This window comes from Nicotiana sylvestris, chromosome 1 (assembly GCF_000393655.2).
Source record: "Nicotiana sylvestris chromosome 1, ASM39365v2, whole genome shotgun sequence".
NCBI lineage: Eukaryota > Viridiplantae > Streptophyta > Magnoliopsida > Solanales > Solanaceae > Nicotiana > Nicotiana sylvestris.
This window is the reverse complement of record NC_091057.1, coordinates 33,925,470-33,948,624: the sequence shown is the minus strand read 5'-3', so window position 1 is coordinate 33,948,624 and position 23,155 is coordinate 33,925,470.

Below are 23,155 nucleotides of genomic sequence, written 5' to 3'. Positions count from 1 at the left end.
CCATCTTGGAAATTGACATTTTTTATGTGTGGGGCATTAATTTTATGGGACCGTTTATAAGCTCTAGTGGGAATACCTGCATTTTGGTAGCTGTGGACTATGTGTCAAATGGATGGAGGTCGTTGCTCTACCCAACAACGAAGCTAGAAGTGTGGTGGCATTTTTGAAAAAGAACGCCTTCACAAGATTTGGTACTCCAAGGGCCATTATAAATGATGGGGGATCACACTTTTGCAACAAAGCTTTCGATACCTTACTCACCTAATATAGTGTCACTCACAAAGTCACGACCCCTTATCACCCTCAAGCAAGCGGAGAAGTGGAAGTCTCCAACCAGGAGATCAAGAGTATTTTGTCAAAGACAGTGAATGCTAACCGAATGGATTGGTCGAAGAAACTTGATTATGCTCTATGGGCTTATAGGACGGCTTAAAAAACACCGATTGGGATGTCTCCATACCGGTTGGTATTTGGGAAAGCTTGTCACCTTCCGATAGAACTTGAGCATAAGGCCATGTGGGCATTGAAGAAGCTAAATTTTGAGTGGGATGCCGTTGCAAACTTAAGGGTGACACAGTTGAATGAGCTAGATGAATTTCGGTACCATGCATATACAATTTCTTTCTTATACATGGAGAAGATGAAGTACCTCCATTACAAGTACATTCGGAACAAGGAGTTTAAAGAAGGTGATCTTGTGTTTTTGTTCAATTCTCGGTTGCGGGTATTTCTGGAAAAGTTGAAGTCTAAATGGAGTGGCGCATTTGAGGTTGTAAGTGTAACCCCCTTTGGTGCATTGGACTTAAAAAATAAAAATGATGAAGTGTTTAGGGTCAACGGGCACTGGTGAAGTACTATCTTGGAAAAATTGATGATGGCCATGTCGTGGCGGTTCTTCATTTCATGTGATTGGTAATCTGCGTCATGCCGCGACGTTAAATCAGGCGCTTCTTAAGAGGTAACTTATGTGTTTTTTTCTTTTCTTTTTCTTTTTCTTCTTCTTTAGATAGGTCTTATTTTGTGCTAACTGGTTTTGAGGTGTATGCAGGAATGAGTGTACTTTGCAGGGACTGTGTCCAGAAATAATTGGCTAAGTGTGAAAAATGTGCAGACAATAGAAAATTTAGTGCCATAGCAGAATGGAATCTACGGCTGCACAACTCTTGTGTGGGCCGCACAATCTTGTCCGCGCTGCACAACTAAGAAGCTAAAAGTGCACACCCTCTGAAGTTTGTCTCTCAGAGTAATGGCCAATATGTGGCCACATTTGGAATTGTGCGGTCCGCACAAATATCTACAGCCGCACCCAATTTTGTGTGGATCGCAGATTTTCATAGAAGGGCAGTGACACCAGGTAAAGAGTGCTGACTGCACACAAAATTGTGCGGCAACATTCAGCTTCAAAACTTTGCCCTTATTTGGTCAACCTATAAATAGGCCCTCCTCACACTGTTTAAAAGTTTACGCACTTTGAACTCTTGACACCAAAGCAAGCACAATGCACAAAAATTGATTCAAACATCACTCACTTAATCATCCTAGATTCTCCCCTGCATACTTCATCACTGGTATGTTCAGTTCATGTTTAGATTTTTCAATTTTTCTTAGTTTTTGTTCTTTATTAGTATAGTTATATTTAGGCCTAAATGTTAGATGATTCATCATGTGTGCTTAAAGGTGTGTGGGTAACTTCATATATGCTCATTGGGGGTTGGGTAAATTATGTACCATACCTATATTGCAAATACCATGTCATAATTGTGCTAAAATTGAACAAAACCTAAGTTCACTGTCGATGGATTTTGAATTATGCAGCCGCACATGAAATTGTGCGGTTCGAAGATCCTTAGTTTAGGGCAAGTCTGTGCATTCAATGTGCGGGCCGCACCAAAAATTGTGCGGTCCGCAGAAAATGAACTGTGGCTGTAGAAAAATTTGTGCGGCTGCAGATCCAAACTTCAGAGAAATGGTATTGCTGAGCCTGGAATTGTGCAGCCGCACTCTCAGTTGTGCGGCCCACACTTCAATTGTACGGTCGCACTTCAAAATTACGCGGTTTGCACAAGGCATTCTATGACCACACTCGGAATTCTGCGGACCACGCTTCCCCCTTTTGCACATTGTTTTGTCTGCAACTTTTTATAGCCTGTTTTTGAACTTTATCTGACTCACGTCGCTATGTATTGCAGACAATTGTTCGGTCAAGAGGTTGTGGTGATACTTCCAAAGGGAGGGGTAAACCCTCCCGAGGCCGAGGCAAGGGTACTCAACCACTGGCAGTGCAGAAAGGAATATCAAAGAAGCCAACCACAGGGATAGGTAGGGCCACAGAGCCCTCTGAATCAAGTTCCTACATCCTATCTAGGGAGTCATATGAGGGCCACACAGTGGAGGAACAACCTGAGGCCCAATCTCAACCACAACAGTTCCCTAGGAGATACCAACTCCACAATGAACCCTCCATGTCAGCAAGCTCTTCTGAGGGTTCAAGAGAAGGCATCTAGGGTTCAGAACCCTCATCTACTCACACTTCTGCTGCACCAGTCACAGTTGATGGTGATGATGATATTTCAGATGGTGGTAGAGGGGGTGATACTAGAGTGGCCGACCTAGAAAGGTCAAAAAAGAAAGAGGCCTGGGACAACAGATTTGTGAGCCTGACAGCATTTATCAAATTCAGAGAGTGGTGGCCCCAGAGATCGCTCACACTTGACAGTTTCTTTTGAAGGATTTGGATAGATTCAATCCAAACGTGGCAAAGCAGTTCAGGGAGAGAAATGGATGGACTTGGTTCACTCAGAGTTATAGATGCCAAGGAGCATTTAGTGCGGAAGTTCTATGCCAATGTGGCACATATCTAGAAGGGTACTAAAGTGACCAAGGTGAGGAACCTGAGGTCAAATTTGATTAGAGCACTCTGAACACCTACTTTGGGTTTGAGGAGGTGGAGCCAGTTCAATACTTGGAAAAGTTTTCAATCGGTGATGTAGCTCGCCCTTGGCTAGCAGAGATCTTGGATATCCAGTACCACCACCACCATAGATCACATCGGAGGTTCCCAATACATGGGCCACCCTCAACTTTAAGGCAAAAGGGTGGCAAAAATTTGTGTGCGGCCGCATATACCTGAGGCAAAATGAGAACAACCTTCCAATCCCCCGGGCAATCTTAGTTGCATCTGTCATGGCTGGGTACCTAATCAATGTGGTTGCCATCATGTTGGCCAATACGTCGGTGGTTGTCAGTCAGGGTGAGAGTTCTTACCCGTATCCAAACACCATTACAGAATATCTTACAGATGTGGGAGTTGAAACGAGGAGCTTTCGGGATAAGAAGCCTTTCTCCTGGTATTCTCTGAAGGATCCAAGGAACCCGAAGAACAAGGGTAAGGAGACTACTACTGTAGGCCAGTCTGATGAGTCATCAGTGGTAGTTGCAGATTCTGCTGCTATGCCTTCTATAGATTCCATGCCTTCCACCACGACAACTGCCATGTCACCACCTCTATCTCCAGGGCCATCAGCATCAATATCAGTTCCTTCCTCCTCCACTTACCACTCACTGCTTTGCGAGTCTCCCAGACACTCGCAAGACTTAACAACTGGATGTAGGCATCTACTGCAAAGATGTCTGACTTATCCAGTGCTGTTGCAACACAGTCTTCTACCCCAACACCCCAGATTCTCCGACAGTGGAGGAGACCTTGAAAAAGATTCTGGAGAACCAGAAGACTATTATGGACACTCTGGTGGCACATAGGGGAGCAATTGAGGAGCTAGACAATTGAATAAAATGACGAAATCCCAGGCCTCGAAGAAAGCACTTGACAAACTAGCACGAGAGGTGACCAAGATAGAAGTAGCTGGTGATCTTCCACTTGATCTGCTGATGGAGTCAGCTCCAGCAGCACCAGCAGACCCAACAACACCAGAGGCATCAAAGGCACCAGCTGGCCAGTATGAGGAGCCAGACTTTGCAGCCCACACTGCTAAGGCGGTGTTACAAATGTTCACCAACACAGCTACTCCCCGAGCAGAGGATGATGAGATATAGTTGGAGGAGCCTGAGGGTGGTGATGCTACTATGGACACTGAGACCACATAGGGGGTCTTCTCTACTTTTTCCCTTCCTTTATTTTTATTTTGTTAAGCATTGAGGACAATGCTTATTCTTATTCAGGGGGTGGTCTATTTTAATTTGATATAACATTGGCTTATAATAACTATAATACCCTATTTTTTATCTTTATTTTATTTTTCATTATATATATATATATATTCCCCCCTCTATTGATGTATATATCTTCTTTCCCATTCTTGGTTTGTATATTCGTTTTTTTGCTTTCAGTAGTTACTTCATAACTTCTTTATTTTGTTTCTTAGTAGTTTAGCTTCTTATTTACTTTAATAACTTCTTGTTGATTTGGTAGCTTCTTTTTATATTTAAGTGATCAATAAGTCTTTGGTTTTCTTAATGCCACAGTTCTTTCTGAAGGTGGTTTTTGCGTGAACCGGGTGGCTCTTTTCAACGATGGATGACGTAAAACCTTCTTAAGGGATTGAGTCCGTTTTTTATGTTTAGGTAAAAACAGTAGTAATAATGAATAAAAGGGTCAAACATGCTTCACTTGGTAACGACACACTTAACTACGACCTTATGGTTAAAAATAAGTTCTTGGCAAGAAATAGCTCTAGTTAGTGACCTTTTGACTCTTGTGTAGACTTATGCAATGATCGAGTGGTTTAGTTAAGCCATTAGTGATCTTCAATCTCGAATATGGTTGTGTGGGCCCTCGACTCTATTCTCTTTCACAATCCATCTATGTGAGAGGTGAGATATTTTGTTGCAAGTCCAAGTACCCGTGCTAATAGTCTAGAACTTTTCCCGAATATGTTTCTACGCGAAATTCTAAGTTTTTCTTGGCTTGAGAAGTGATTGTAGGATCTCCTTGGCCCATTTTTAAAGTTTTCATAGCCCACCAATATTGTTATCCCTAGTCAACACCTTTTGGGCCTAAAACCCTTTTTCATTTGATAACTATGTTACAAGCCTTTACCTGTTTCGTAGTGACCCTCTCTTGGCACCTGAGCTTTCCTTAAAATTCTTGAGAAACAGTTGGCTAAAACATAAGTTTGGGGGAGAGACGAGGAGTTTGAAAGTGGTATCAAGGTACAAAAAAAGAAAAGAAATGAAGAAAAGGGAAAGCAAAGAAAAAGAAAGAAAAAAAACAAAAGAAAAATGAAAAAAGAAAGTGAATAAAGTGAAGAGTTGACGGGATTCAAAGAAAAGCAATGATGAAAGACATGGAGAAAACAAAGAAGGAGAAAATTATTATCATGACCAAGAAAGAGTGATGTTAAGTCTCTCTAGTTCCCCTAAGGAAGAAGAAAATGACTCAAAGAGTCGGTATAACATGAGCCAAAAAGAGAAAATGGAGTTCTTAAGGAAAGATGAACACGTTCTATTCCAACATATCCTACCTTTGTCCAAAAAGCCTTCATTACATTCCGAAAAAACCCTACGTGATTTCAAGCCGAGTGAACTTACATTAGTGGTGATTTACATCAAGGGAAAACATATGGTACTTAGAGCCATACTTGTGACATTCTTTTGAGAGAGATGAACGAACTTCTCACAAATCCTTGAATTGAGTGCTACATTCTTAAGTGAGATATGCTAGCGGAGAGTAGAGGAGGAGGAGTTTCGGATCCACAATGACCTACATGAAAGAGCGAGCTTCCTTGATGAATAAAGTCAACTCTTGATGCTCTAGTGTCACATTAGAACTATTTGTGTTTAAAACATTAAATCATTGCCTTGTTGATAATTCATAAGGGTTGTGGATAATTGTTGGTCCCAATTGATGTGTGTTTGATTCACCTTAGCTTAGCTAGAATAGCTCTTTTCTTGTGGAGGTGGGAATTACCTTATTTGCTTGAGGACAAGCAAAAGCTTAAGTTTGAGGGAGTTGATAAGTGGGGATTTGACTACTTATTTGCGCCTTTTGACTTTCATTTTAGTGCAAAAATATTTAAAGGTATTCCCGAAAACTGATGAAATATGCTTACTTGCAAGAGTATTAGAAAATGAGCCAAAGTGATGAGATTCAACTCAAGAAGGAGTATCTTTGAACAAGGACAAAAAATCAAGCAAAAAGGCTAAAGTGTGTACCGCAGAATTTTGTCTGCAGCCGCAGAACATGAAGAAGATTTGATAGTGCTCTAATGTAAAGTGCGGGACCGCACAATAATTGTGCGGCCGCAGAAGTTAAGGTTCAAAGAGTTTGAAATGTGAGACCATCAAGAAGTGCGGACCGCACTATAATTGTGCGGCTATAGTAATCAAATGTGCGGCTACACATAGAATTGTGCGGTTCGCAGAACTCAAGAGATGCGGCTGCAGAACCCACTCTTGTCAAGAGCTGCAGCAAAGTGTGGACCGCACACAAAATTGTGCGGCCGCAGAACCTCCGAAAGGGCAATTTTGTCAGAAAATTTCAGCTCTATATAAATAGTCCTTTTTGACGAAATTAGGTTAAGTTTTGAATACCTAAAAGTTTGTAGCCATTTTTCTTTACTCTTTTAGGAAACTTTATCATATCTTGTTTATTTCACTTTGGATTTTCATCTATTTATCATTCAATATGAGTTTAATCATTTTTCTTCTTTATTTTCTTCATCACCCACTATGAGTAGCTAAATTTTTAGCTAGGACTGTGACCTAACCCTAGTATGGGTATCTAATGGATTTTGATTTAGGGCTTATTTATGATTGGTTGTGTAATATTTAGCCTAGTTCATTCTATAATTGTAGAATTGATAGTTGCAAACATTGATTCAAGTCTATTTGACTTAGTCTCTACTTGAGAAAGAGAGACTTAGTCTAGGAAAACTTAGCTAACAAAAAATTGGGATGAACTCAAGAGATTGATAGTCCCAATTAAAGGGTTGAACCTAGAGATAGTAAAACCCGACTTGAGCATTTATCAACTATTTTGTGCAATAACTATTTGGACTTGAGAAAGCCAAATTAGGCAAAACCACTCTCTTACCGAGAGGTATTGAGTGGGTAATTATGTGTTGATTTCTATAATACACCCCGACCAATGAAACTCGCTCTAAAGCCCACAACCTGTTAGACAAACACCTAGGTGGAAGTCACAGCCCTAGACCTTTTACATATTTGAAAAAAAACAACAACAAAATATTATTCTCTAGTTTCGTATTTTACATTTGCAAACCGTAGCATAATTTAGAAGTAGAATCAAAACAAAGCATGTGAAGGTGCAATTTAGACACTTTATGCGCTTAATCCAAATATATACCACTAATACCATCTACAGTCCCTGTGGATTCGATCCCGACTCCTAGTTGGGTAATTATTATTGCAATCGACTGCTTCGCAACCACTATTTGAGGTGTGACTTGGACGAGATCAGACTTCTCCGTACCAATCCGCAAGACTATACAAGACTTGCTCATGACTCGTGAGACCTAAGTAAACCTAATGCTCTGATACCAAGCTATCACGTCCCAAATCAACGTCGCCGTTAGGCAAGCCAACGGTGAACTACCAACTTAATTATTCATTTTATTATTTTTAAAATCATGAAATCCCATTAAATAATAGAGTAAAATTTGGTACTCATAGAAACCTATATCATAAAGTGAAATAATAATAATAATAATAATAATAATAATAATAATAATAATAATAATAATAATAATAATAATAATAATAATGTGAACTACAATATTGAACATCCACTAAGAACCCCAAAAACCGGTGTCACAAGTGCATGAGCATCTACTAGGAGGTAAAACAACAATACAACATCTGTATGGAATACAAGATAGACAAGAAAATGTAAATAATATTGAAGGAGACTCTGTATGCTGCGGATCGTAACATGGGATGCAGCTCACCGTAAAGTCCCCGCAATAGTTGCGGCTCTGCACCCAAAATACTACTAGAAACATATATATACCCGCACAATAAGTGCACTTGTATATCATGAGTACATAAATCAACTTATACCCAGTAAGTATCTAGCCTAACTCTGGAGACGTAGTAACAAGAGGTTGATATCGACACTTACTAGTGGTCCAATAAATCAAGAACAGTAGAAAGTAAACAAGTATAAATCATGATAATTAAAGAGTGAAAACAAGTATAGGTACAATAACACGATCCTCCTTTGAATAGTAAATACAAATCCTCAAATATCGGTTAGCTTCCCAAATGGAGTATATATGATGTGGTCGCACCAAATAGGTTGTCACAACTCTCAAGTCACAGAAAATTTATGGATATAATGGCGTATTGTCAAATGTTACGCACGATTCTGGTGAGGCGAACGACCTGATCCCATAAGAATATTTTATAGAAATGCCGAGGGGAACAGCCCTATCTCATAAGAATATGATACATGATATTGCCGAGGCGAACGGCCCGATCCCATAAGAATATGATACATGATACTGTTAAGGAGAACGACCCGATCCCATAAGAGTATGGTACATAATCCTGCCGAGGCTAACGACCCGATCTAATAAGAATGTGGTATATAATCCTGCCGAGGCGAACGATCCAATCCCATAAAAGTATGTTACAATATCCTGCCAAGGCAAACGACCTGATCCCAAGAGAATTTGTTACAATATCCTGCCAAGGCGAACTACCCGATCCCATTAGAATAAGAAGCTTACCGGGTCCTTGACCCCAACTCACAAATATACGTGTGAGTTATGAAGTTTAAGGAAAACTTTGTGATGAATATACACAATGTAGGAGAAATTCGTAAAGGAAGCACAATTTCCACGATTATCAAGTAGCTCGTCAAAGTTTTAAACTAGCGATTCCATTACTCTACGCAAGTATAAACTCAGGTCGTACTGCAAAAATAAAGTAATTAAACAGGTAGGTATAACTCAAATAGTACATTTAAAACATGGCGTGAATCTTATTCTACTCGGACATAATCAAGAAATTTAGCATACGCACAAACACTCGTCACTGTGTAGCTCTGACAACATATAACACATAAGACATATAAAACCTACGGGAAAACTTCCTTGTCACAAGTTTATACAGGTGACTTACCTTGCTCAGAAGTTATATAACTGGCTCCCACACCTCTCTGACAACCGATGCCCATCTATCCGAAACTAGTCAAACAATCAGGAAAACAAATAAATATATACCCCGACATCGTAATTAATTAATTCATAATAATTTTCAACTCCTCTTGATATGTCAACAAAGTCAACCCTCGGGCCCACGTTCCCGAATTCCAAATATTTTCGAAGACAAACTTTACCCGTCATGCCACGAACTCATTTCTTCCAAATTCCATGCCCAAAATCGTGCTCAAAATTCAAAAATATCAATTTCTAGGTTTTCTCTTAAAATTCCACAATTTCTATAAATTTTTCATGTTTAAATCATTGTAGAACCCATGTAATTAATTAACAATATGTGGGAATTACTTATCTTGCCATAGATGATGAAAATCTCCTCTTCAAGAACTCCAAAAATTGCCCAACCAAATAAAAATGTGAGAGGAGTGGGCTAAGTCCCGAAATAAATGCTCACTCCTCAGCAACTCCCTTCTTCGCGATCGCGAAGGCCAAAATGCCATTGCCCCAAAGACCTTCTTTGCGTTCGCGATGCATCACTACCCAACTTTCCCTGTTCGCAATCCCCAAGTCGCGTTCGCATAGGCCAAAGGCCTCCTGCCCAGTTTCCTCCATTTTCCTCATCACGATCGCGGTTGGGCCTCCGCGTTCGCGGAGCACTGCCAAGCCAACTTGTGCAATCACATTCCCATCTTTACGTTCGCATAGGGCAATTAGCTGCCCCTTTCAATTTCCTTCTTCACGATCTCGGGACAATCTTCACGATTGCGAAGCACACCAGCTGACTAGCAACAACAAAACATGGGGAAATGATCCGAAACCACTCTGAAATTCATCCGAGGCCTCAGGGACCCAGACCAATCATACCAACAAGTCCCAAAATACAACACGAACCTACTCGAGGCCTTAAATCACATCAAACAACATCAAAACTATGAATCGACGATCGAACCCTTCTTTCAACTTTAAAACATTCAAACTTCATTGAACGCGTCCGAATCATACTTAAACATTCCGGAATGATGCCAAACTTTACGCACAAGTCATAAACACCCATATGAACCTATTCTAAGGCTCGGAATCCCAAACAGACATCGAAATACCAAAGTCCACTTCAAGTAAAACTTAGGAATTCCTAAAACATTCAAATTGCCAACCTTCCATAATAAGTGTCGAAATGCTCCCGGACGACCCGATTCTCACGACCCTAAACCCGGACCCGGTCGTGATGACACCTCTCATGAAAACAAAGCTAGCTTACACGTTCCCAATTCATTTTTAAGCAATTAAGTAATAAAACTAAGTCTTAATCATAATCATAAATCCCAAAATAAGGTAAATAATACAGTTTACGGAAAAAGACATAGCCCGACATCGAGGTGTCACCAGTCATGAGCATCTAAAATAATACTACAAGTATGAACGAATCTACTCCACTATTACATAACTAAAACAGAAGGAAATAAGATAGAGGGAGAAGCACTGGGTTGCGAATCGCCGGGCAGCTACCTAGTGAATCTCCGGAATATGCTGGACAGCTCTCAACCCTCGCAAGCAGGACCTGATGCGCCTAAATCTGCACATGGGGTGCAGGGAGTAAAGTGAATACTCTAACTCAGCGAGTAATAATAATAAATGCAGACTGAGTAATAAGAAACCACGCAAAGGCACGTCAACAGGTTATAAAGAAGCAGTAAAAGCCAGTAAAAACAATGAAGCAATAAAAATATCTGAAGTCACTTTAGCTCAGTTTAAACTTCTTAAAAATGCTTTTTTAACAATTAAGTAAGTAAGTGACAGGCAACTAGGAAAGGTAAACACATAAAGAACCGCCCCTCGGGCACAATGTCACCAAAATCCACCCCTCGGACAATATCATAGAACAACACCGTCCCCTCGGGCTATATCTCACATTACAATGGGTACTCGCGCTCACTAGGGGTGTGCAGACTCCTAGAGGGGCCCCGTACGGCCCAAGCGCAATATCAAGCCATTTCGTGGCATAATCACATAGGCTCTCGGCCTCATATCAACAAGCCACCTCGTGGCGTACAAATCAATCAAGCCCTCGGCCTCATAATCATAATCAGGTGTTTCCTCACAACATAGGCCATCGGCCTTACTCAGTCAAAATTCTCACAAGCCACTCGGGCAACAGTAAAATATGATGCTCAACCCAAAATATCATTTAAAATATCATTTTAAGTGTTAAAACAGAGTAGACATGGCTGAGTTATGAAAACAGTAGAATATAGCATGACTGAGTACAAGTATAAAGTCAAAACAGTGAGGAAATATCAGTAAAATTCCCTAAGGGTTCAAATAGTTGGCACGAAGCCCAAATATGGAATTCAGCCCAAAACATGATGATAGCAAATAGTTTTCAGTCAAATACGCGGTAAAATAGTCATTTGGGACGGACTAAGCCACAATTCCCAACAGTGCATGACCCCATGCTCGTCATCTAGCGTGTGCGTCACCTTAATATAGCACAATGTTGTGCATCCGGGGTTTCATACCCCCGGGACAACATTTAAAATCATTACTCACCTCAATCTGGTCCGAACTCTAGCCCGCGACGCCTTTGCCCCTCGAATCGGCCTCAACTCGTCAAATCTATCCAAAATCAGAATCACTACGCCAAAATGCGCTAAGGGAACGAAGCCCATGCGAAAATAATCAATTTACAACACAAATCCCGAAATTACCAAAACCCGACCCCTGGGCCCAAGTCTCGGAATTCGATAAAATTCACATCAATAGATTCCTTGCCTCCCCACAAGTTCACGCATATCAAAAGTCCCAAAATCTGACCACAAATGGCCCCTCAAATCCTCAAGTCTAGGTCTCCAATACCAAGCCCTAGTTTTCCCAATTTTAATCCTTAAATTCCATTAATTACAGCCCTAATCCGTAAAATAATACCATAGAAATGAGTTTTAGGTCCAAAATCCTTACCTCAATGAACCCCCCTTGAAATCCTTCTTCAAATCGCCCAAAAAGCTACAAAAACCGACTAGGAATGGTGGAATAGCTCAAAAATCGCGAAGGAATGAATTTATATATTCTGCCCCAGCTAAACCGCTTCTGCGGTCACAAGCTCGCACCTGCGGACCCGAATCTGCGGTCCCAGGTGCGCTTCTACGCAAACCACTTAACCGTCCATTTTCCGCTTCTGCGATACCTTACCCGCACCTGCGCCTTCGCAGGTGCGGCTCCTCAGTCGCTTCTGCGGCTCCAGCCTTCCTAGACGCTTTTCGCTTCTGCGGCCCTTTTCTTCGCATCTGCGGCATCGCACCTGCGGTCCCCAATCCGCAGGTGCGGAAACAACAGAACCAGAAAATCTGCAGCTTCACCAAAACTCCAAACTCCCCATCAATCATCCGAAATCACCCCGAGGCCCCCGGGACCTCAACCAAAAGCACAAACATATCTCATAACATCATTCAAACTTATACCAATCTTCAAAACACCTCAAACAACATAGAATCAACCAAAACACTTCGTATTCAAGCCTAAGTTTGCAAAATCTTCCGAATTACGGTTTTGATCAAAAAGTATACCAAACCACGTCCGAATGACCTGAAATTTTGTACACACATCCCAAATGACACAACGGAGCTATTACAACTCTCGAAATTCCATTTCGACTCCTATATCAAAATCTCACCTATCAACCGGTAAACGCCAAAATTTCAACTTCGCCAATTCAAGCTTAAATCTACTCCGGACTTCCAAAACTCTTTCCGATCATGCTCTTAAGTCCCAAATCATCCCCCGAAGCTATCCGAACCATCGGAACTCACATCCGAGCCCTCTAACACATAAGTCAACATCCGGTTGACTTTTCTAACTTAAGCTTCCTCAAAAGAGACTAAATGTCTCAAACCTTCTCAAAACCTTTCCGAACCCGAGCCAACCAACCCGATCACATATAGAACCGAAAAACAAGGCAATAAAAAGTAGAAATGGGGAAAACGAAGCGATAACTCATGAGACGACTGGCCGGGTCGTCACACCGATACTCAACCCGAATATATGCCCAAGCCCGAAATTATCATACAAACATATTGGAATCTTCAAATCCCGATTCCGAGGTCGTTTACTCAAAAGTCAAACCCTAGTCAACTCTTCCAACTTAAAGCTCCCGAATTATGAATTTCCTTCCGAATCAACTCCAAAGTTCCCGGAATTCAATTACGACCACACATACAAGTCATAACACATGAAGTGAAGCTACTCAAAGTCTCAAACGGCCGAACAATGCGCTAGAGCTCGAAACGACGGGTCGGGTCAGGTCGTTGCACCATGTTAGCCGCATATGCTCTCCTTACTATAGGCATGTTATCTTGCCACAGTTGGCTATACATGGTTCTTAGTTCATTTCTGAAAGGCTCTAGAGCATTTGGATAAACAATGTGAAATAACCAACAGGACGAAGCTCGAGCAGTACACCACGAAATAGGCGCAACTGCCAGTCATTGATTAGACCAAATCAGGAAGAGAATGTCACTATGTCACCACATGTTCAATCTTGCAGGATAACGCATAGAAGATCACTACATTAACTTACATAGTAATACAAAACGATGGACTACGAAACTGCTAGACTATAAACCAGAAGGAGCAGAAAGCAATATATTCCCTTTTGGTGGGATATCTCCTCCTTTCTTCCTTCAGACCTTTGTATGTTGAAGCTTTGGTGGAAATCAACGTTCTTATCTTGACACATCCTTTCGTTAACGTCCAGGCATTTTGTATATTTTATGTGCATCTGCCAATTTGTGAACAAAGTCTAGTGTTCTTGTCCACTTGTTTAATCCAAAAGTACTGAGATTTTTGCCAAAAAGGAAATCTCCTCAGCTTTGGCTATTGATCTTTCGGAGTTACAAATAGCATCATCATTTTAAGAAGTGTAAATCTGATCTAGCTTTTTCAATTGCGGCAAAATCAAAATCAGAATCAGGTTTCTAATTTGCTATACACCTCCTTCTTCCATCAAGATGTTTCAAAGTTACAATAGCAATATAATAACGTCCGACTGTTTCCAAAAATTTCTCAAATATTCACATGTTGAAGTAACCTTAAATTTCTAACCATGCACATTCCATCCTAACAAAAATACGACAATGATAAGCATAAATTCCAAAATTTTGAGCTCCCTCATACTTCTCCTCTTTGTTTGAGATGGGATTCTCAAACGAACAGAATTCTTTTACGCCCCCTATTTATTTCAATTCGAAGCAATAAGTTTTAACAAGTACATTCTTTTTGGAACACCAAGCTGCTTGCAGAGATCGAGTCTACTGCATGTGTCACGTTCTAAACTACCCTCTAGGTGTAATTGGCACCCGGCACACACTACCCACCAGGCGAACCCTACTTTCATACCTTAGCTATTACTTTGCAGTATTTGGTTAATTAAACAAATATGCAAATAATCTCATAAATAATTACGGATAATTAATATCTCTAAATATTAAATTGAAAACTCTATCTCAAATTCCACACTAGACCATGTAGCATCTAAGAGAATTCCAAAAGACATTATATGAATAAATGATAAAGACTATTTTGGCAGCCTCCACAAACAATGCGGCGGCTGATCATCTCAATAAATGAATCAACTCTAGCGAACTCGTCAGCTACTAGCTCCATCTTCACCAATAGTATTTGCATGGGCACGTAGGTAAAGAATGGGTTATACGTAAATATAACCCAGTAAGATCCTGGACCCACCACTCTAAATACCTCTAGAACAAGTGTTAGAAAATACAAACACACAACGAGCACATGAATAATATACACCGAAATTCTTTCACCATATAATTACTCTATAAGGCCCAAACAATTATTCAACAACAACACTATATATCTCTACACAATCTACATTAAGGAATTGTCATAAACGGTAGTGCAGAAAATTAACCAAACACCCCAACGAGTCCAACGATAGCATATACAACGTCCCAAATTTGCCACAACAGCATACACAATGCCCCAAATATATTACGGCAACGAAGAAATAATTTCTAACGCCCCAACGCCATAGCACGAGGCTACACCACGCCACACCACACCAAAATTCACTTACTATTAAATAATTTTAGCTTTTTGTCAAAATAATATATATATATATATATATATATATATATATATATATATATATATCTGCAAATACCATTGATTCTGTCAAACAGATGCTCGTCCCAACACATAGACAAGGGAGACAAAACATACTTTTAAAATGAATTTTGATAAAGCAAGCATTAAAGCTTAAAGCCTGACTTACCTCATTAAAGAAAAGTCCTAACCTTGCGACGTCTAGAACTCCCACCAAATAGCCTCTAATGACCTCAACCAATTGAATCTACGTAATTTGTTTCTGGTCTGGCACGCGTCTCGTCACCTTCAATCTCAGCACCTTGGCTATAAAGTAATCCCGGTCTTCTAATTGTTAAAAATAGTAATAAACTTGTTTTCATTTGTCCACATTTATTTGAATTTGTTTACATTAATTTAATATTTTCATACATATAGTTAGAAAAGAATGAGGTGTGGACATATGTGAATTTGTGTGAACTAGTGTAGGCATGTATGGACTAGTGTGTGCATATGTGGACTTAATTAATATGTACACATAAAGTTTAGGCTAGATACATGTAAGAGTTCTACTATAAATACCCATGTATGCTAGCTATTTGGTGCAAGTAAAGTTGAATAAAAAACATTTTTTTCTCCACCTTTCTAATAGTGAGTTTTGAGTGTTTGTTTAGTTGTCTTGGTCTCCCAAAAATTTCTAACACTAATATCCTCAAAGTCTTGAATGGATTACTGTTGTCGAATATTTTTGACTTGTATAAACCTAGTTCGATTTTAGTTCTCATACCTTCCCTTAAAACCCCTTATATGCCGCTATAGAGATGAAGCAACTATTTCGTTGTTGTTTCTTTCAGCACATCAGAATTTTCCAAACATAAAATATTGTTTAGTCTGCTTGCCACATCACGTTAAGCCAACCCACCAATGCGAATTCCTATTCCCAAAATCACGTGCAATTGAAATGAAAGAATAGCTCTTGCTGCTTTGTTATATACCGAGATAGGACCAAGATATTAACTGCTATGTTTGCATTGGCAAACCCTTGCCTCTGTAAAGCTTGGTCCCTATCTTATTAAATTATTAATTATACTAAGCATTTATGGGCTGATTATTGATTATAATACAATTTCATATTGTTTTTATTCAATCGCCATTCTCTGTTGTCAAAAGCAAAATTATGTAAGCTTGTCCCGCACATCAACGTGTGAAGTGATTACGTGAATCACATTTTTGACAGCAAATATATATAAATGTATGCTAAAAGATTCCTCAAATTAATGATTAAATAAAGCTTGTGACTCTTGTAGGATTGCATAAAGGTATTCGTAACACGCAGCGGAAGACAATAACAATCCTAGGCAGATCTTTTTATGTTTAAAATTTATTTACATGTCAATAGATCAGATTTAAGACGTACCTGGTGAAGAGAGTCTCGTTTCAAAATTTCTTCGATAGTGCGAAGACTCTATGCGTATCCACACCGAGACTGATTCTTGCTATCAACTCTTTGATCAATGAAACCCGCGAACAAATTGAACGAAATATTGTGTTTGAAATTTTTCACAAAAATCTCAACTCACTGTTAGAAGAACAAGAAACACTTTTTTTGCAATTGTATTTTCTCTCTTGGCTTTGTATTGCACTCTCACTTTCACAAAGTGGGTTTTCTTCTCAAGAATAAGTTGTGGTAAATTTTCTCCGTCACCCTTTTTATAGCATCACCTATAAACCCTTTTCATATTTGATTGAGGTAATGATTTAGTTAGGGTAAGTCTAATTCCAAAAAATAAAACTTCTGGAATTTTTCAATTGGAAAAACGTACACCCCATTCCTAATAGGGTAACATGTGCCGCCGTAAGCTAATCCTTTATGGACGTTCCAGTTCAATTCCAATCGAATTGGATTATAAGAATTAGTTAATATTTTATGTAATATCAATCCCATTCGTAATGGGTTTGAATTAGTCTCACGTCCTTTTGGACTTTGTGTCAATCCAATTCTATATTGGATTTACCAAATATTAATTATATATATCACATATATATTTCAACCAAGAGATAATTTAATTTTCTACTCCAAATAGAAAACATCAATTTGTTCACAATATTAATTATATCCTCTGTGCTAGCAAAGAATATAATAATATTTTATTTGGACTAATAATTTAAATTTATTTGACTAATTAAATTCCTTAATTTAATTATCAAATAATAAGTTAATTAATCCTTTAGCAAAGATCAGAACACTCGTTAGTGTGCGACCCCATAGGTTCAATACTAAACCGGTAGTAAATTGATCACATCAATATACTAATCAAGGGTGGCGTCTAGCAACACTCCTTAACGACCAGATAATATGAAGTATACAATTTACTCTCAAGAACCAGTAGAAGAATAATTTAGTAATTCCTTCTGTCCTTATAGCTCTGGATCACCCTAGGACATGGTTCAACTGTCAAATCCTAATAGGCGACCAACTATGTGCTCATGTCAAATATAATCGACCATTGAATGACCTAAGAAACTCATTTCTTCTTTCATTCAATTTCCTTGGCCAAGGTCTTAATTTGGTCGTTTATAATTCATGACAACATGGAGCTTAAACTCATTACCAAGAGTTGACAGATTCCATCTTGAACAATCACTAATTCTACAAGCATTTAATCATACCCAATATCCTTTCAACTATCGCCCTAGGGCCATAGGTGTCTAGTATCAAAGCACAATAAATAACTTGTCAATTACTATAACGATCTCAGGTCAAAGGAAACGGTTACATCACATTCTTCAAGAGAATATCCTATTGACAGTTTATGGTAATTCTAACCATTAGGAATTATCCAATGAGTCGGTTCAATAATCATATCTCTATATGCATCATCTATCTATGTAATTTAGTTAATGAGATCAACTAATCTTTATCCTATAAAGACGATCACATAAATATTGATCTAATCGGATTACTAATGTCCAAATTAATAATCCTACGATCAAGAACAAATTTAGATTAAATTATAAGAAACTTTACTCTCATTATCATGATCTCCATCACAATGTCAAGTCTCAAAATTTAATCAAGGACCTTATCAAATTAATCAAGCAATTAATAACAATGATAAAAGAATATCAAATGCCATATATATTTTATAAAAATATGTTCAAAACATCAAATATGATATTGGATCTAGGGCATATCTACTATATCCCCAATAATCTCCCACTTGCACTAGAGCCAATCGCTCTTGTACTTCATTCCCAATTTCCACTTGTTCTTGTCAAACTCCTTTGCGCCAAGAGCTTTAGTGAATGGGTCTGCAACATTTTCTTTTCCATCAACCTTTTGAATCTCGGCGTCACCACGTTCAATGATCTCTCTTATCAAGTGATACCTTCGCAGAACGTGTTTGGACTTTTGGTGTGATCTTGGTTCTTTTGCTTGAGCAATGGCTCCAGTATTGTCACACAACAGTGGAACCGCACCTTCTATTGAAGGAACCACACCAAGTTCAGTTAAGAACTTTTTCATCCATACAACTTCCTTAGCAGCTTCACTAGCTGCTATATATTCTGCTTCAGTCACTGAATCAGCTACTGTAGCTTGTTTGGAACTTTTCCAACTCACTGCACCACCATTTAAGGTGAATACATAACCAGAAAATAGATTTGCTATCATCTCTATCTGAAGAGAAACTTGCATCAGTATAACCTTCAAGTTTCAACTCAGAATCTCCATAGATGAGGAATTGGTCTTTAGTCCTTCTTAAGTACTTAAGAATGATCTTCACCACCTTCCAATGTTCCTCACCAGGATTTGCCAGATAGCGGCTAGTCACTCCAAGTGCATAAGCCACATCAGGACGTGTACATGTCATGGTATACATGATAGTTCCCACTGCACTAGCTTATGGGATCTTACTCATGCGTTCTCTCTCTTCAGGTGTTTTAGGAAAATCCTCCCTACTTAGAGTAATTCCAGTGCCTATCGGTAGATAGCCTCTTTTGGAATTATCCATATTATACCTTTTTAAGATGGTATCAATGTACAAAGACTGGGAAAGTCCAAGCAGCTTCCTAGATCTATCTCTATAGATCTTTATTCCTAATATATAAGTTGCTTCTCCCAAGTCTTTCATGGAGAACTGTTCAGATAGCCAAATCTTGGTACTTTGCAATGCCGGTATGTCATTCCCTATGAGCAATATATCATCAACATACAACACTAAGAATATAATTGTGCTCCCACTAACCTTTTTCTACACACAAGGTTCTTCTTCGCATCTAACAAAATTGAACTTTTCAATTGTCTTATTAAAGCGAATATTCCAACTTAGAGAAGCTTGCTTTAGTCCATAAATGGATCTTTGTAGCTTGCAAATTTTATTATGATTAGAGGAAGATGTGAAACCTTCAGGTTGTGTCATGTACACATCCTCTTCTAGCTCACCATTAAGGAAAGATGTTTTCACATCCATTTGCCATATTTCATAATCATAGTATGCTGCTATAGCAAGCAAAATCCGAATAGATTTGAGCATTGCCACGGGAGAGAAAGTCTCGTCATAGTCAACTCCTTCTTTCTGATGATATCCCTTGGCAACAAGACGGGCTTTGTAGGTCTCCACTTTTTCGTCTGCTCCAATCTTTTTCTTAAAAACCCATTTACAACCTATAGGTTTTATATCCTTTGAAGGTTCAACTAAATTCCATACTTTATTTTCCTTCATGGATTCCATGGCCTTTTGCCACTTCTCATAATCGGAACTTTGTATAGCCTTTTCATAGGTCTTAGGGTCATCATCATTATGATCAACCTCATTTGATACATCATCTTGTACCAATAAATTTAATCTAGTTGGTACATGATGTTCTCGTGTAGACCTTCTAAGAGGTACTTGTACAACCTCTTCACCTTGTGCTGGATTTGGTTGTTGTTCAATTTGGTTTAGAACTGGTTCATTAACTTGTTCTTGAACTTCAGTTAGTTCTTGAACTTCAACCGTTGAAGATGGCAACTTCCTTGGCAACTTCAAAACATCCAATAAAGGTTCTTCAACTTGGGTCTCATGATCTTTATATTGTGTTGATTCATTAGTTTCTTGAACTTCATCAAGTTCTATTTCTCCATTATAATTTCCTTCTAAAAGAAATTCCCTTTCCAAAAAGGTTGCTCCTCTGGCCACAAACACTTTATGGTCAGAAGGGTGATAGAAATAATATCCCATTGTTTCCTTGGGATACCCAATGAACCTACACTTATCTGATCTTGAGTCAAGTTTATCAGATTGTAGTCTCTTAACATAAGCTGGACGACCCCAAACTTTAATATGTTTAAGGTTAGGCTTACATCCTTTCCATATCTCATATGGTGTTGTAGAGACTGACTTAGTGAGAACTTTATTAAGTAAGTATGTTGCTACTTCCAAAGCATATCCCCATAAATTTATTGGAAGATCGGTGAACTCCTTCATAGATCTCACCATATCTAATAAGGTTCGATTTCTCCTTTCAGACACACCATTATGTTGCGGTGTTCCTGGAGGTGTCCACTGTGAGAGAATCTCATTCTCTTTGAGATTTCTGGTAAAATCTTCACTAAGATATTCTCCACCTCTATCAGACCTTAGTACTTTGATACTTTTACCAGTCTGCTTCTCAACTTCACTACGGAACCTTTTGAACAATTCAAAAGATTCAGACTTGTGTTTCATAAGATACACAAATCCATATCTTGACATATCATCAGTGAAGGTGATGAAGTAAGAATATCCACCTCTAGCTTGAATTGTCATGGGCCCATACACATCTGTATGAATTAGTCCCAATAATTCAGAAGCTCTCTCTCCACTTCCAGTAAATGGAGATTTGGTCATTTTTCCTTTGAGACAAGATTCACAAGTTGGATATGATTCAAAATCATATTTGTCAAGGTACCCTTCCTTGTACAACTTGTTAATTCTTTTCTCTCCAATATGACCAAGCCTACAATGCCAAAGGTATGCATGATTTACTTGATCATCTCTTTTCCTCTTAAGACTTGAAACATGCATAATCGAATTAGCATTCACATTAGGTAAGACATAAACGTCATGTTGGAGATAGCCGTTCACATATAAATTATCACTATAATAAATAGAGCAAATACCATTGCCTATATTAATGCGAAAACCACGTTTGTCTAATATAGAAGCTGAAATTATGTTCGAAACAAATTTAGGAACGTAAACAATCATCCAACATAAGTACTTTGCCCGTAGGCATTATTAAAAAAATTGATCCTACAGCTACGACTGCAACTTTTGCACCATTTCCAACTTGTAGATTAACTTCTCCTTTCTTTAGCCTCCTACTTATCTTAAACCCTTGTAACATATTACAGATGTTATAACCACTGCCAGTATCTAATACCCACAGTGAAGAATTAGTAGTAGCTAAAGAGACCTTGAAAATATTTTTCATTAATATCTCACCTTGTTTCTTGTCCTTTAGAGTTGCAAGATACTCCTTGCAATTTCTCTTCCAATGCCCTTTCTTCTTACAGTGAAAACATTCAGCATCATATACTGACTGCAAGATCAAATCTTCAGAAAGCTCTTTACCAAGCTTGTACCCCAACTTCTCATGTTCTTCTGTAAGAACAATCATATAATTGACAAGGGGTACAACTGGAGAGTTGTCAATGTCCAATTGTGTATCAACCATCTTCTTAAGATATTCAATGATTACAGTTGGATCTATATTCTGATGTTTCCTCTGGAGTTCAGAACTCATAGAAGCGAGAATGATGTGTTTAATAGCAAGGCATTCTTCCAAGTATTTCTGATAAACCTTGGTGCCTTGAACATCACTCTCTGGTGGGATTATCTTTGCAGGCTTATCGATCACATCAATGAGCTTTTCATGCATGAGAACAATTCTCAAATTTCTATACCAGTCATCAAAGTTTGGTCCTACCAACTTGTTGGTCTCAAGTATTTCGCGCAATGATATAACAGACATATTGAGAAATCTAAAATATAGAAAAGAAAAGGCAATAATATAAGAACATATTTGCATATATCATAAAGACATGGACTTTTATCTAAATGATATTTCCACTAATTATTTTTGACTATTTACCCTCATTATAGTTTACGAAATCTTTATTTCTATTAGTGGAGTAAAGGAATCCTTTAACAATATGTATGAGCCCTTTGGAAGTCAAGTCGTTTCTCACATATATTTTAAAGGTAGGTACTCTTACCAATTGTATCCTCATACAATTTCCTTAAATAGCTCTATGTCAAATAGTCCCCTAGTAGTCAGGTCGATCCTATTGGCATAGTTGAGTTCAACCATCATGATAACAAAGAACTTATTAAATTTTATACTCCCCCGGGTGGTCCATGCGTCTAGTGTAAAATTGAATAATTTTTTCAATCCATACATCTAATGCAATAAATAATTTTAACATATTCTCGAACTATAAGTCTCCTGGTAGTCAGGCCGCTCCTTATAAACAAGAAATAAGTAATATTATTTACCTTGATGGATAGCTCTATAATAAAATATCTTATATTTTATTATTTAAGAACCCAAATTTTAGTAAGAGGAAATTGTTACTAAAACAACTTTTAATAACATGAAGATCAAATCTTTTACAACATGCGAATTTAGTTCAAGTTGTCTACATGCTTAGTCCTGGATTGATTTACATCACATGTAATAAATAATTCAAAATTATGTAACGAACAAGCATGTGACACAAAAACGAAATTCAACATCTTCTAACATGTTTATCTTATATATCACATAAAAATAATTCATGCCAGAAAACTATTATTAATTAACATCTCATGAACTAATAACAATTAAAAATAACAATAGAATCATGTAACATATTATAGATTCCCGTCGTATCTAATACAAAATTTCAAATT